General features: G+C 37.4%; 1 long non-coding RNA gene across 1 annotated transcript in view; it reads right to left on the bottom strand.

The window, feature by feature from the left end:
* The window catches only part of LOC113459616 (uncharacterized), a 33,742-nt gene extending 20,121 nt beyond the window's left edge, over positions 1–13,621 (bottom strand). The window contains exons 1-8 of the long non-coding RNA XR_012579694.1: positions 13,442–13,621; positions 13,214–13,333; positions 12,623–12,699; positions 8,099–8,221; positions 5,268–5,344; positions 4,204–4,315; positions 3,556–3,756; positions 1,026–1,166 (exon numbers count right to left, since the gene is read on the bottom strand). This is a non-coding gene — a long non-coding RNA (uncharacterized LOC113459616). The remainder of the gene's footprint in view (positions 1–1,025; positions 1,167–3,555; positions 3,757–4,203; positions 4,316–5,267; positions 5,345–8,098; positions 8,222–12,622; positions 12,700–13,213; positions 13,334–13,441) is intronic.
* Between the last annotated feature and the right edge of the window lie 762 nt (positions 13,622–14,383).

The raw sequence follows: 14,383 nt of genomic DNA, 5'->3' as shown, positions 1-14,383 counted from the left end.
CTGAATACTTCTACTCCTTCCTTCCTTCCTTCCATAATGTTTATTTTCTTCGAAAAGGAGCTCCCAGAGATTTTTCCATCTTTTTGCCTGATCCAGGATTCTTCTGATTCTGTTACAAGTTACCCATAATAATTTTCTCTTAAAAAAACCCCCTTCCTGTTGTCTTACCTTCCCCAAGAGACCCCATTTTCTTCCTTAATGGAGAATAATATAGCTAATTTTAAAGATAGATTTACCAATTTATATTTCAAGCCTTAACTGTGCTGTGACCACTGTGCCACCATAAAAGACACGCAGGTGGTCCACTCCCACTCTGTCTTAATAGCTGCATTTATTATTTGCTCCTGCCAACCAGGTCCACTTATGCCTGTGGGAAGGCTGCAAGAGCTGGTCCTGTAATGCCTTGTCTTGCACTGTCTTGCAGATCCTTCTCTATCAACCTCTGCAGTTCCTCCCATTTCTTCTTTGTACCACTCATGCCCCTCCTACTCCTGCTGCCCATGCATACTTTAATGATGTGAAAAACCAGCCACGAGTGTAAGCCATTTCTCACTTAAGTCAATTTTGAAATTTGATGTCCTATTTAAGCAGTTATCTCTGTCAGAAAATTCAGGATTATAATGTTGTTGTAGAACACTGTTATTACTGCAATGAGTGGCTGCATGGGAAAGCATTTTGTCATGGCCACATCACTGACATTTAAACCAAATGTAAGGAGGAGGAGAAAAGAGCCACAAGAAGAAACTCTTCTTTCCTGTATACCTTGGGGAAGAAGATTTCCTTAACAGTTTTTTTCATGGTTGTAGTCCTTTGCTGGAAAGTTATTCCAACTCTGTGCTCCCAAAGACTGATGATTTGCTGTGGAACTTCTCTATGCTCAGTTAATTTGCTTTGCTGACACTAAATGCCCACCCATTTCCCCTGTTATTACACTCACAGAAGGCTGAGAATATGTAAGGATACAGCATCAGAAACCCTGCATGCAGAGTTTAGGTGCAAAAGTAGAAAGATTTTTCTCCCCCTACCTTCATCTGGGAAGCTGAAGAGAGTCAAAATCCAGTCCTGAGCAGATTTAGTGAATTAGGTGGAAATGGCAGCTGTTGTTGAGGTGGAAAAGGCACAAGTGATCTCCAGACCTGGGAGGTGACTGCCTGTCCTTCACAGAGCTGTGAGCCCATACAGACAGAATACGATGTCACTCCTGATCTGTCAATGCTTTCAACCATTTTTAGAGAACCCAAAACACTTGAATATTGTCAAACAAGCAAAAGATCAAACAGCAGCAAATTTTCTGTCTCTGAGTAGTAACCAATTAGAATGACAACAAAATAATTGGGAAGAGTGAAGCAGAGGGTGTAGAAGACAGCATCTCCTTCAAAATGACCCTTTTTTATAACACCAGCCTCTTTTAAACATCCCTGAAAATAATGAGCTGTAAGCTGCAATTAGCATGAAAAATAGAGTTATTGCAGGGAACAGCTTGAAACAAGTGCTAAAGCAAGGGCAACTTTGTGAAAAGAGTCCTGTCAGAAGCTCTTTTTTCCTTAGATAGAAGAGTTTCTGGCTAAAATTCCTTGTTCTCCATTGCTAGCTGCACAGAGGAGTTATGCTTGCTATTAGTCAAGCTAATTTTCCATGGGAGACAAAAGAGGAATGGGTGCAAACCACGTGTCTGTTGTGCACAATGCTTTGTTGTTTGGGCTGTGAACAGTTCCTCAGTTGGTGTGGACTGTTCTGGGCTTTGTTGTGAGTCTGGCAGGAGCTCCTGGGGTGCTGCTCTGCACTGCGGTGCAGCCCTGCCCATTGCTGGGCTCTCACTGAGTAAACAGAATTGCTTTGAGGGAACTGGTAGAATCCAAAGTATATTTAAAAACTAAAATTAAATTCTAAGTAGAAAAGCAAGGGCTTTAACCACAAAGTCCTGATTTTGAGGTGTAACACAAAAGAATGGGAAATAAATTTGAAACACAGGGCTAAAAACAGCATCTTAGCACAATTTGTCATGACATGATGATATGTAGGAGGGAGCTGCTTGGTCAATCTGACAAAAATATCAGCACAGTGTTGAAGCCTTAGCACACAATAGCATTCTTATTTTAAGACAAAAAATACAGTGTAAAATTATTTCACTTCTGGAAATTGGACTCTGCTCATTTTGCACATTTCACTGACCCTTTTGACTGGTCTCAGTCCCCCTGAAGTCCTAAAGATTAAGGGATAAATATAGATTGCTTCCATTTTCAGCAAAACACTGTGACAGATGAAGCAAAGGCAGAATATGGACCTCTATTTATTGCCAAAATAAGAGGAAATTCTCTACATTTTAATGGCTAATACCACCATGTCTTGCTAAAATTGAGTCCTACAAAATGCATCAGTATTCAAACAAGAATATAAGCAAGAATTTAAAACTATCAGAAGAATAGATGTTATGATCCTGGTGATTCTCTGTAAAAGGTGATATTTGACTGTACATTTTCAATAAAATACATATACCTTGGAAGTGACTGTGCATGTTATACATGCAGAAAACAAACTATCTGCAAGAGTGAAACTGAAATGCCAAACATTTATCAAATCTGAATCTCTCAAGGACATGCTGATTCAAATCCTTGAATTCTTCAAATTACTCATAATCATAAATGTAAAATTTGTTTGGATATTGCTGTCATTTTTTTTTCATCACGAAGATTTTGTTTTGCTTCATTTTCCTATTATGTCTTATGTTCCCCAAAAACAGAGGATCTTTTACAGCAATCTTGATTATCTATCATTCTTTAACACTCTTAATCTAGTTAGATTAGAGTGTTTAGATTCAGGCAAAAGTGATAACTTGCTTTCATTATTTAAAAGCACTTTGCTCTTCCACATGGATATTTTTTATTATTTTGTTTTCTTAGTTGACTAGAAAGAACTCCCATTAACATCCTGAATTCACCCAAAATGAAGACAAATTTGTCAAGTTCCATTTTTAGGAATAAAGAACATTAATTCAGCTCCAATTGATAATTACATTTGGGTAATACCACACTATGTTTAGTTCAACACCTTTTTCAGTGTCCCTGTGGTTAACCCAGTGAAATCATGAGTTTCTTCTTGCAGGTGTGGGTTTTTCTATCAGCATGTTTGTTGGAAAGCATCTGATTCAAGCCTCTGCCAGCACAGCAGATGCTGAGCGAGTCATTTCAGAGTGATGTGTGCAACTCATGACTGCAAAAGTAACATCTTTTCTCTGAGATCCTATTCCAACACATTTTTGAAACCTCTTCTTTTTGAAAACTTTTACTTAGGAAAGTTTTAGAAAATAAGAGTTTTGCTTATCCCTTGAGTCAGTACTCAGTTGCTTTCTGATATTCATGGGATGTTGAATGCTGTAGAAGTAGTGGGTTGTGGAACATTTTGGCTACAGCCTATATGTGGGCTTTGTGCAGCAATGAACTGACATAAATCATACTGATGCAGTCAGTTCTGGCCAGCTGTAATTCAAGGTACAGACTTCTGACAGACTGGCAGAAAGGTGCAGCATGAAGGCAAAATAGCAAAAGTGCTACTTACCATGGAGGAGAAACTGCCAAATGGAGGGTTCTAGGTTACAATCACATCATAAACCCAAGATTTCCTCTGGTTCCCACAGAAATTTAAAATTGGAGGAGGCATTTAAGTAAGTGAAGGAAAACTGCTGTGATTGTAAGGCAATTGTCATCACTGAAATAATTTCCAGCTCTGTTCAGCTCTGCTCAGTTATGTCTGCAGCTGCTGTGAAGTGCAGAGATTTAGAAAGGTCTTTGAAGTAAGTGCTAAAAATGTCAGCTCCATCCAGCTATACAAGACAGTGCAAAACTGGTTTTTTTTCCCACTCACACTTTAGGAGTTTAGGGCTAAAAACTGTTCCTCTTGTAATATCTGATCAGCTGTTGCCTATTCTAACAAAGATAAAGTTTCCATGACTGCAGATATGCTTAAATTTTAGATCCCTAATGTACAAATCTCCTTAAAGCAAATGCCTAAAATGCTTATATAATGTATAGTGAAAAGCAGGTTCTTTTCACAGTCTCTTGTTTATGTAAATATAGACAGATAAGCTGAAAAGAAGGAGAGCAAATGAACAACAGCTTTTGAGCTGGAAATATCAAAATCCACAATTCCTGACCTGTCCCACCAGATATTGTGTTATTAATTTTATATTGCTATAAGGACATGTACCTTAATCTGGTGCAGCTTCTAACTCCTGAGCCAGTAGATAAAATGCCAATCATCATTAGCTCCTCTTCCATTAACTGGAAATGCAGGGGTTTGAAAAACAGGGTCACAACCGCTAAAAGAGAGGGGAAAGTCTGCTTGAACATAGCTTATGACCTTTTACCATTGCTGCTGCCTCTTAGAAGACTTCTGTCATTAACCACTAGTGTAGGCTGTCATTTATGACATTTTTGGGTGATTACCTCATCCTATTCATATTACAAAGAATTTAGACCCACATTCAGACCTGTGTTAATGATGTTTGCATCCTATTGTATTTTAGCTGGCAAGGGCTGTTTTCAAATTCCAAACTCAGTGAATAAGAAATCAGAATTGGCCGAGAACCCAAAGCTATCTTCAGTTTTAATCTTTGTGCTAGAGCACTGCTGTCATGGCCTTAGTTATTAACTAGTCTCTTTTTTCTGAGCTGCAATCTGCCACCAGTACTTACACACTACATAGGAGAGGAATGGAGTAGATTGATAGTGCCTTAATAGAGCAGTTAAACACCAATCTATTCATAATTATTATTATCCAACCACTGATTTCCATCTACAGGAAAAAATTAGTCGTGCTCTGCTATAATTTACTGATTTTCACTTAACTTGCCTGGGTCATGATCCTCTCTGTTTGCAATTGAACTACAAAAAAAAAATCTTATTTACTTCAGAGGGATTTTCCCTCAGTAGCATATATTACATATTCTTCAGATAAAGTATCTTTTCCTTGCAATGAAATACCTGAAAAGGAAGCTCAATTTCTAGGAGATTTTAGACCTCAGATGACAAAAAAAAAATTCATGGCTGAAAGAAATCCTACAGTTAACTCTTCAACAGTCTGAATTTATTTACATATATAGTAATAGATATGTCTATATGTCTGTCTATCTATCTATCTATCTATCTGTCTATCTATCTATCTATCTATCTATCTATCTATCTATCTATCATCTATCATTTTCTCTTTTTTTTTCCCCAGGGCTATGCAAAATCCCTGCATTCCTGCAGGAAGAATAGAAGATTGCCCACCTTCTGACCAAGAGAAAAGGGCTCATCAGGAAGTTCTTGTGAAGGAATTGCAGCCCCCATATTTGTAGTTTAAATACCTGGCAGAAATAGAAAACAGATACTAGAAATAAATGAAAAAGTACACAGACTTGATTTTTTTTAAGCATTAAGAAATGCTGGAAATTCTACTAAGCACAAAGACTTTTTTTCCTGGATCTAGAAGAAAATTACATCCATTCTTCCTTTTCTCTGAGATCTGATTGGGAAATTCCATCATTTTATTTCACTGCTGATATTTTCTCCTGCTAATATTCACTGCTTCTATTCTGCCTTCATTTACAATTTATCCAGTAAAAAATTCATAGCATTTAGGTTAATGATCTTTTCAGATGAACTTTATAAAAAAGAAGTTGAAATTTAGAATGAAAAGAAATAGAAAACAGAGTACAAAGCTTGAAATTTCTTTGAGTTACTTGATTTTGAAAGCATCTGGAGCATCCAGTCATCCAAGATCATTGCAGCAGCAATGCCAAGACTTATGGTATATTTTTATTGTGGGAAAAGGTCTATTTTAAATGTCAACAATTTATCAAGTCAATGCTTTTACATTGCCTCAAGTTTAGGGCCTGATCTCAAGCCTCTAAAAACAGTTTTAGCCTCCTTAGCAGAGTTTAGAAGACAAGAGGAGCCTGTTTCATTGGGGAGTCCCTGGAGCAGGGATCATGTTCTCCTGACCTGTCTGCCCCTTTACCTCACTCAGGAAACCACAGCACCACACCTGGTACCAGTTCTTGGGCTGCCACTGATCCCAGGCTGTGCAGCAACAAAACTTGATAGCAGGGCCCCCTGCACACACCAGGCACTGCACGATTCACACTCATCACAACTCAGGCTCCCAAAGGTCTTTGGCAGTGCCAGTCACACTCACAAAGCCTAAATTCCATGTCAGTCTTGACTCTTCTCACCACCATCCCACATTTCAGGAGCTTCAGTGAATTGAGGGGCCATCAGAGGTTTATGGGTCTGGATCTTTGTCCCAGCCCTGGTGAATCCCAGAAGAGTAAGTCCAGAGAATTGTTAATCAGCTCTCCACCTGCTGGGGAACAGAGGTCCTGCCCTTTGGAATACCCTACTCTGCCATTTGGGTTCACAGGAATTCGACACAATGACAATAGATAAATAGTAGATAGATATCCTGTGAATTAAAAGTATACCAAAGGCTCCTGACATTTACAAGGGTTTTCAAGAAATGATTGGACGTGATTAACGCATGATAATTCCCCTTTGCTTCTTAACAAGCTTGGCATTTGTCAATGAACATTTATACCAGGGAAGGATACCTATGACTCTTCAAATCATCTGTTAAATATGAACTGATTCTGAGAAATTAGCTCACATGATCTGCTTCTAAACTATAGAACATGCTAAGGAGGTGGAAATACCTGTAACAATACCTGTAATTAGAAATGATATTGTAGAAACACCCACCTCAGAGAAAATCACATGCCCATATTTTCACTGATCTGTCAGCAACTTGCCAAGTATCTTCCAAAAGCAATAAATATTTAAAAGCTTAATAGATTGCACACACATTAACAGCACAGCACCCAGCTGGTGGAACTGGCTTGAAGAACATCCCATTCTTGCAATCAATAATGCTAAGTGTGTCTTGTTCCTCCAAGCTCCCCCTTCCACCTACAAAAGGTCAACTGTGTTCTGATGCTCTCATTTTTGAGACTTTTTTTTTGATTGATGATCCTTTTGAAGCAATCTAAGACAAATATTTTATAACTGATACTCTGATTTTTGTGCCTTTTTATTTTTTGATTGATGGTAACTTTGAAACAATCTAAGACAAATATTTTAGAATTTAAATGGAGTCACAGTCTCATTTGACTGGAGTTTTATTCACTTTTGTCTAACTGGTCTTTGAGATGACATTTCAGAAGAATTCTTTTTAGTATTTATACTTCCATCATCTTTAGAACAGGATTTATTTTAGCATTCTTCTGAAATCAAAGATTTTAGCATAGACATAAAAAGCAATAAAACTTGAAATATTGTCTAAGTTTCTTCCTTATCAATTTTTTTAGTGTCACAATCACAAATCATTGATGGCATGCTTATTTTCTTTGGTTTTTACTTTTAGTCCTACTTTTAATTTTTACTCCATTTAATTTTACTACATTTAATTTTTACTTCATTTATGGCAGCCAAATACTAGAAAACAACTTAAAAATTTTAATATGACCTAATGTTTAATGTAATTGGATTTTTTCCCTAAATTTCTACTCTAATAAATGCATTTTTATCACAAAGAATGCAGAACATATTTTTATTCTAATTTTCAACTTCAGATCAACAAACCTTATAAATAAGCAATCAATTTAACATAAAACAATGCAGCTTAAATAAATCCTCCTGTCCCTCGTTTAAAAGGCAACCTCTGAGATATAATGAAATATTGCTATTCTTGCCATATAAATAAAGGAAAAATATGTAAACTAACTCTTTTCCTTATGGACTGTGTTCTGTCTATTATGCCCTACCCAGATATTAATTTTGAAAGTTGGGTAGAATCTTGGATTTAGACAGAAAATGAGTGTCTGGACAAAAATCAGATTGCGTTCCTGCTTTTAAAGAAAGGTGCCTTGGGGTGACTTTGACAAAAGGGTAAAACAGCATTTCCTCCATGATGTCAAAATGGCCACAGCCATTCCTTCCTCTGTCTTCAGAGTGAGCCAGAGGAACAGATTTTACCCCAGCTCTTTGCAATTACTAAAATTGCAGCAGCAAAACAGGTCATTCATCATCCTCATAATAGTATGAGAAACATTGAAATTGTACCTTACCCTCAATCACATAAATCAGTCTCTTTGCTGCTTTGCTAGCAAGTTGTTTATAATTAGAATGAGTCTTGCTTTTCTCCCTTGATATGCTTTCCTATTGCTGTATTTTCTCCTTATTTTTTCATGCTAGGAATGAAATAGAAAAATGATATGAACTATATATTCAGAAAACATTGTAAACAGATTGTGAATTGATGATTAGTTGGCACACAAAGTTATAGGAAAAATATTTGTTCCACTGCTTGGAAACATAGAGGTTAAACCAAATTTATTTTAACGTTCCATATTATATTATTTATTATTTATAATATTCTTTTTTTAACTAAAAATCCCTCTGTTTTCTGAGTTTGCAAATGAGACTACTGAATAACAATTCTGGTCAGGGAAATTTCCTACATTTCTCTGCCCCCCTACCCCAAGCCCTAATACATAGTTTTAAAATATCACTTTCTAATTGTATGTGAAATCATAGCTCTGCTGAAGTCTGTAAAAGCTTTTTCCACAGATTTTAATGGCACCTGGATTTTACTTCAGAGAAGATAAACTTCGTTTTCATCCTGACTGCATGGCTTTAATTAGATAAGTGAATTAATCTCAAGGATAATAACTTGACATTTCAATAGCATTACCCTTGGATTCTTAATGTTCATGAATTCAAGCTGTTAAGAAGAAATAGCAATCCTGATATCTGTAAAAACTAATGAAAACAATGGCCATACTCTGCCTACCTTAAGGTAATATCTGAAGCTTCAAAGTCTGTTCTTCCTTCTACTAAGGGCCCAAAATGCCAAGTAAAAAAGAATAAGGGAGATGGAGCACTTAAGAGAACCTGCGAAAAAATTATTTTTCTCCATCCCAGCAATAACTGATTTTCTCCCATGGCAGCTGGCCCATACATGTGCTTCTGCTGTGGGATAGTGTGTGCATTTTCCATTCAGGAATCACTAGCTAAAATTAGAGAATTCATTAGTTTAGCAAAATACTCTAATTTCTAAGATGTATTTAAAGAATACTGTCTAATTCCACTGTAGGGAAAATTTAAGATTATTCAGAAAATAAAAAGCAAAAAAAACCCAGGCATGGGTTCATCATAAATAGCAATTAATTCACTAATTGCTTTTAGATTATGGATTTGATCATCAAACACTTAATATTTGGGGCAATGATCCCCTTTAATGACTTACAAGATACCTTCTTATTTTGACCTTAAAAAAAAATGTCCCAAGGGATCTGGTCTCAATGGAAATTAAATTTAAAACCTTTCCTTCGAACTGCTCTTTGCCAATGAAAAACAGTTTTGTCAGAAAGATCACAGGCTACTCTGAATAATCCTGAATTATATAACAGTTTCGTTGTCTATCCCGAGGTATTAAGGCATAGAAATATTAAAAAAAAGGTTGACTTTAAGGGTTGCTCCAAGTAATATAGACAGGGTAGTAATTCAGTGAGTACAGAACAACTTTAACAATGACAAGCAGATATCTCAGGAGCTGCAAAATTTTAATGATACTTTGTGGCTTCACTGACTTTGAGCCCTGGTTCCCAAGAAGAGATTTAATCTTTTCCTGTAACTGTGAAAAGCCCCTTGCAGTTTTACAGGTCTTAAAGGCTTTGCATAGTTTCATACTTTATATAAAGCTTGAATTATTATCTCCTGTTAGCTTGAGTTCTTTCTCTTCTATCTAATTTTCTTCAAAGCAAGAGGTAGAGTTTAGTGCAATTGTTCCTCTAAATATCTCCCCAGGAGTGGTTGTTAGTCGCTTACATGAAGTGCCTCCACTTAAAGTGCCAATTTGCACAGCAGGATTCAGCAGAGCAGTAGTAGCAAGACAGGGGATATTTAAAACAGTATTAAATACAGCAAGAAAGTGAGTAGAAAACTGAGAAAACAAAAAAAAGAAGAAACAGGATTGGGGAAAATGCTATTAGGAACATGGAGCATTTGAATTTTGAAGGTTCAATGCAATTTTAATATTAATATATTTGTAGGAGAGTAAAGATTGATGTTAACAAAATTGTTCCTTTGTCTCCTGGCTGTTCCTGGGAGCATGGGAAATCCTGATTCAAACCCCTAGTTTGAACTGAGTGAAAAAATTATTTTAACCCAACTTAATCATGTACACTCTTCTTCCCAGAAGTGTAGTGGGAAGGAGCTCCCAGAAATGACAGTCCCCTTCAAATGTGATGTGAAGATATTTTCTTCCTCAGTTTGTGTCATGGAGGTCTTCATGGCAGGCACACATGAGCACTAACAGGTGACTGCTCCTGTTTACAAACCATCCATGAAGCTTCTTCCAGAGCCACTCTGCTATCACAGAATTCTTCCTGCCAGAGGGTGAATACAGCAGCATGGAATACACACACCCACATCTTATAATGAATGCTAAATGCTCCCAAATTGTTGCTTGAAATTTTTTTTCCCCTGCTCTCAGATATGCAGTCTCTTCATCTTTCTGAAGAGAAAAAAAATCAATATAGAGATGTTGATATGTTCCATATCTTCATGACAGGAAATGGTATAGGAACTACTCATAAACCTAATGAGATAACATTTTTTTCTGAAATTTACATTAAAAAAGGTAAAGATGTTTTTAAAATTTTTCTCTTCTCCATATCCATATAAATTCTTTTTTTAGAATCTGTTAATATTGTTTGACGTCCATTGTTATGTTTACAAGCCTTGAAAGAGTAGATGATAGCAGACTTAATGTTGCATTACACACTTAGATTTCTTTGTTCCTTTGAACTTAGTAGTGGAAAAAAATAATTACCAGTTATTGGAAACAAACTTCCTAGCTTTTAATTGCTTAACTTTATAGCCCAGCAGTGAATAAATTTTCTGTTATAATGTATTTATTATCTCCATAATGTGAATGAGCCTTATATTTGTTCATAAATGATATGTTCTGCTAGAAAAAGATTGACCACTCTAACATATGATGTCAAAAGGGTCCATTAACAGAATAGCTGCATAGAATCTCAAGATCAACAAAAGTGTGAATAATAATATTGCATTGGGATTCATCTTCCTACACTTATGCAAGGAAAAAGGAATTTTTATATTTTACAGAAAATACTGCATGTTGCTCTCCCAGTCAATGAACATAGGAGAGAAGCCTATCAGAGCCTGTGAAGGAGCAGCTGTCTCCTGATGGAGAGCATCCCACTCTGGTAGGCTAAACCAGGAACAAAGACAAGGCACCAGAGCTCAATTTTTCAGAACAAATTATCTTTTCTCCTTCCCTCTTAAAAGAGAGCAGAAATGGTACTTATGCTTCTGTCCTGGTCTTTTAAAGGCAATAAATGGTGTAATAAATTTTTTTTTTGCTGCACTGAGCTCAGCTCTAGATCTCATCTTTAAACAAAACAAACACTTGGGGGTGGACTGCTTCCAAAGACAGCAGCGTGGGAGCTGACTGTGTGTAAGTCAGGGCCACAGCAGCAGCTTTCCTCACAGGAGGAGCCGAGGCTCTGCTTCCCACACTCCCATCAAGGTGCAGCTTACTGGCAGCACACAATCTCACTCATACTCTCTTCTGAATAACATGAAAAGTGGTGCCTGACCCCCAAGCCTGACACTTGGAGTACAAAAGCAGCAAACACGTACCAGGTGAGGGGCAGAACACGAGGGACAAGTTGTAAATAGCACAAAAAGCAATGGTCAAAATCTGTCAGCTACTTAGCTAGTATTCAGAGCAGTATTTATTCCTAGCTATGGGGGTGGAGTTATTTTGCAGAGTGCCTTTTCAATTCACTGTGCCTAGGATGAAAGCTTGAAGTAGAAAGAAAGTGCTAAAAGCAAAAGAGATGAAGCAGTGAAGCCCCAAACTGCCCATCCGATCAGCATTTTACTACTGCACAAGAACATAACTTTATCAAAATGCTTAGGCAGAGCCACAGACTGAGAATCAACCCTGAGCAGTCCTATCCCATTCCCATCCCATTAGCTACTCACACGACCCCTAACACTAGAGCCATATCCCATATCACCGGCGGGTGGTCTCATGTTAGGTACAAGGGGATTCGCCCCCATCCACACTCAGGAATTGCTTATGATGCTGTATGATAGGTTATTCATTAATCCGGAAGCAATCCTGGTGGATCCTTCTGTTTGAAGTTTGGTAAGCAGGGCAAACAATAAAGAGAGATAGGGATAAGGGAATTGACAAGCTAAGCATGATCAGAGCTAATAATGTCAAACTGACCCTAAGAGCCGTGCCAAGCCATGGGAACCAAGCCAAGTACACCGGGAATTGACCATATTAGGATAGGAGTTCAAAAGTTTAAAGAGGAAGACTCATCAGAAGACCCTTGCCCGCGATGAAGGACCGGAAGGACCACCAAGAATAATCCTCAAAATAGATGTCTCCGCCCACGCTCCGCCCACACCACGCCTCTTATGAATATGATGTAACCCTGCACCCAAGACTGTATAAAAGCTTGCTTCTGTCATGACATAGCTAGAAATCCCTTTTGTGATTTCTCCGACGCGTCGTAATAAAATACCTCCTGTCTATGCTGACTTACTTGAGTCTCTTAGGCAGTTATTCTCGCCTTTTGGGGCAAAATTCAGCATCAGCAGAGATGGACACAAAAGCCAGCAGCTGAAATATATTTGAATACAGAAAAGGATTTGAATAGTGAAGACTAATAAAGCACAAAAAAACCCAGATTTCAGAATGACTTTTTATTTTCTTCCCTTGACATAGTGGTTCATTACTCTTTGGAGATGTGAAAACAATAAGATAAGGTGGAAAACAGTCTATATAAAGGGATATATAAGGAATAACATCTTAGGATGGATTTTTTTCTTCACTAAGAATGAGACATTAGAAAACAGATTAAGTGAAAAGGCACTGGTTTATTAGATCAGGATATTGCTTATGGAGAAGTAGCACAGCTTTTTAGGCTTGTCTCCCTTCCCTAGAGAAGGAAGAAACATAATTCTGGAAGCAATTGGAAGGAATTGGTCTGATTTTTATGTATTTTGAAAGTGTTAATTTTGGCTAGATCAACTAAAAGCAGGTTGAAAGCAGGGAAAGTGAGTTGGAGACTGGAGGAAAAATGGCTATTTTGTTAACAAAATACCAGTAAAGAGGAGTATTCAGAAAAACTCACCTTACTTTAACTTTGTGGATAAAATTTAGTTGATAAATTGCCTTTGGGATTGAAATCAGGGGCTCCATCTGCTGAATGGTCCATCCAGAGATAAGAGGAAAAAATCTCTGTTTGATGTTCCTGTGAAAGCAGATTATGAGGAGAAAAAGAAATAACAGTCCCGGGATATCTCTGTATCTGTTTGAATCTACATTTCTTTTTTGCGTGTGAATAATTGGAATTGTATACCTTGCTGAAGTTGCAAAAATATCATGGGTGAAGGGGCCAAGATAGTGCTGATCTTACAACAGCAAGAGTCAGAGCAGAAATGTGAAGGGTTACTTTCCAGGTGACCTGGAGAGTGTGCTATTATTTTTATTATTGTTCTAGAAATAGTTAGACAACTAAATGTACTGTCAACTAAAGGCTTTCAGTACATTGGTTCCCCTGGTAACTTCAGTGTTCAAACACTGTTTCTCAGCAGCTCAAAAATGGCTTTTCTATTTTCCCTAAGGAATTGAGTTACCGTGCCCTGAGCAGGGCTGGAGCACATTCCTTGGAGGGTAAGAGAAAGGATCTGAGCTTCATTCACACTTAATAGCAGCTGGTAGTACCTTGTTCCCAAGCGTTAAGAAAAGAGATAAGGGATCTGCTTAGATAGGAAAGCTTACATTTTCCAGTGATCTGGGTTTGACACTAGGTCATGGATAGAAATAGCAGTATCAGCCTTGAGATATGGTCACCTGATCCTGGGGATTTTTAATGTAAGACTGATTTGGTAGACTGTAGACAGATAATACTACAGAATTATAATCAGTAATTTTCAATGACTGCAAATTACTAATAGCTTTTTCTGCTGTTGTTTTTTTATTTTTAGGTCAACCTCAAAAGTGAACTGTCAACTCAGCTAATACTGGAGATTTCTTCCTATATATGCATCCCTGTTGAGTTATGCCTGTTTGTAGAAGCTGAGCAGACCAGAAATAAAACCAGCTTAAAAATTGCTTTCCTCCTCTGTCTCTTCTGTGCTTCTTGCTGCCTGATGTACTACATTACACTCCTTTAACGCTGTCATAGGCACAACATTTTTAACCAGGAATGAGATCACTTGCCAAATAAATGAATTAGTGTATCTGACAACTGAAAATAGTGTGTGCAGATCCACTTAATTTTGGCTCAAATGACACTCAG

The sequence above is a fragment of the Zonotrichia albicollis genome, chromosome 3 (genome assembly GCF_047830755.1).
Source record: "Zonotrichia albicollis isolate bZonAlb1 chromosome 3, bZonAlb1.hap1, whole genome shotgun sequence".
NCBI lineage: Eukaryota > Metazoa > Chordata > Aves > Passeriformes > Passerellidae > Zonotrichia > Zonotrichia albicollis.
This window is presented reverse-complemented; position numbering and strand designations above follow the sequence as displayed.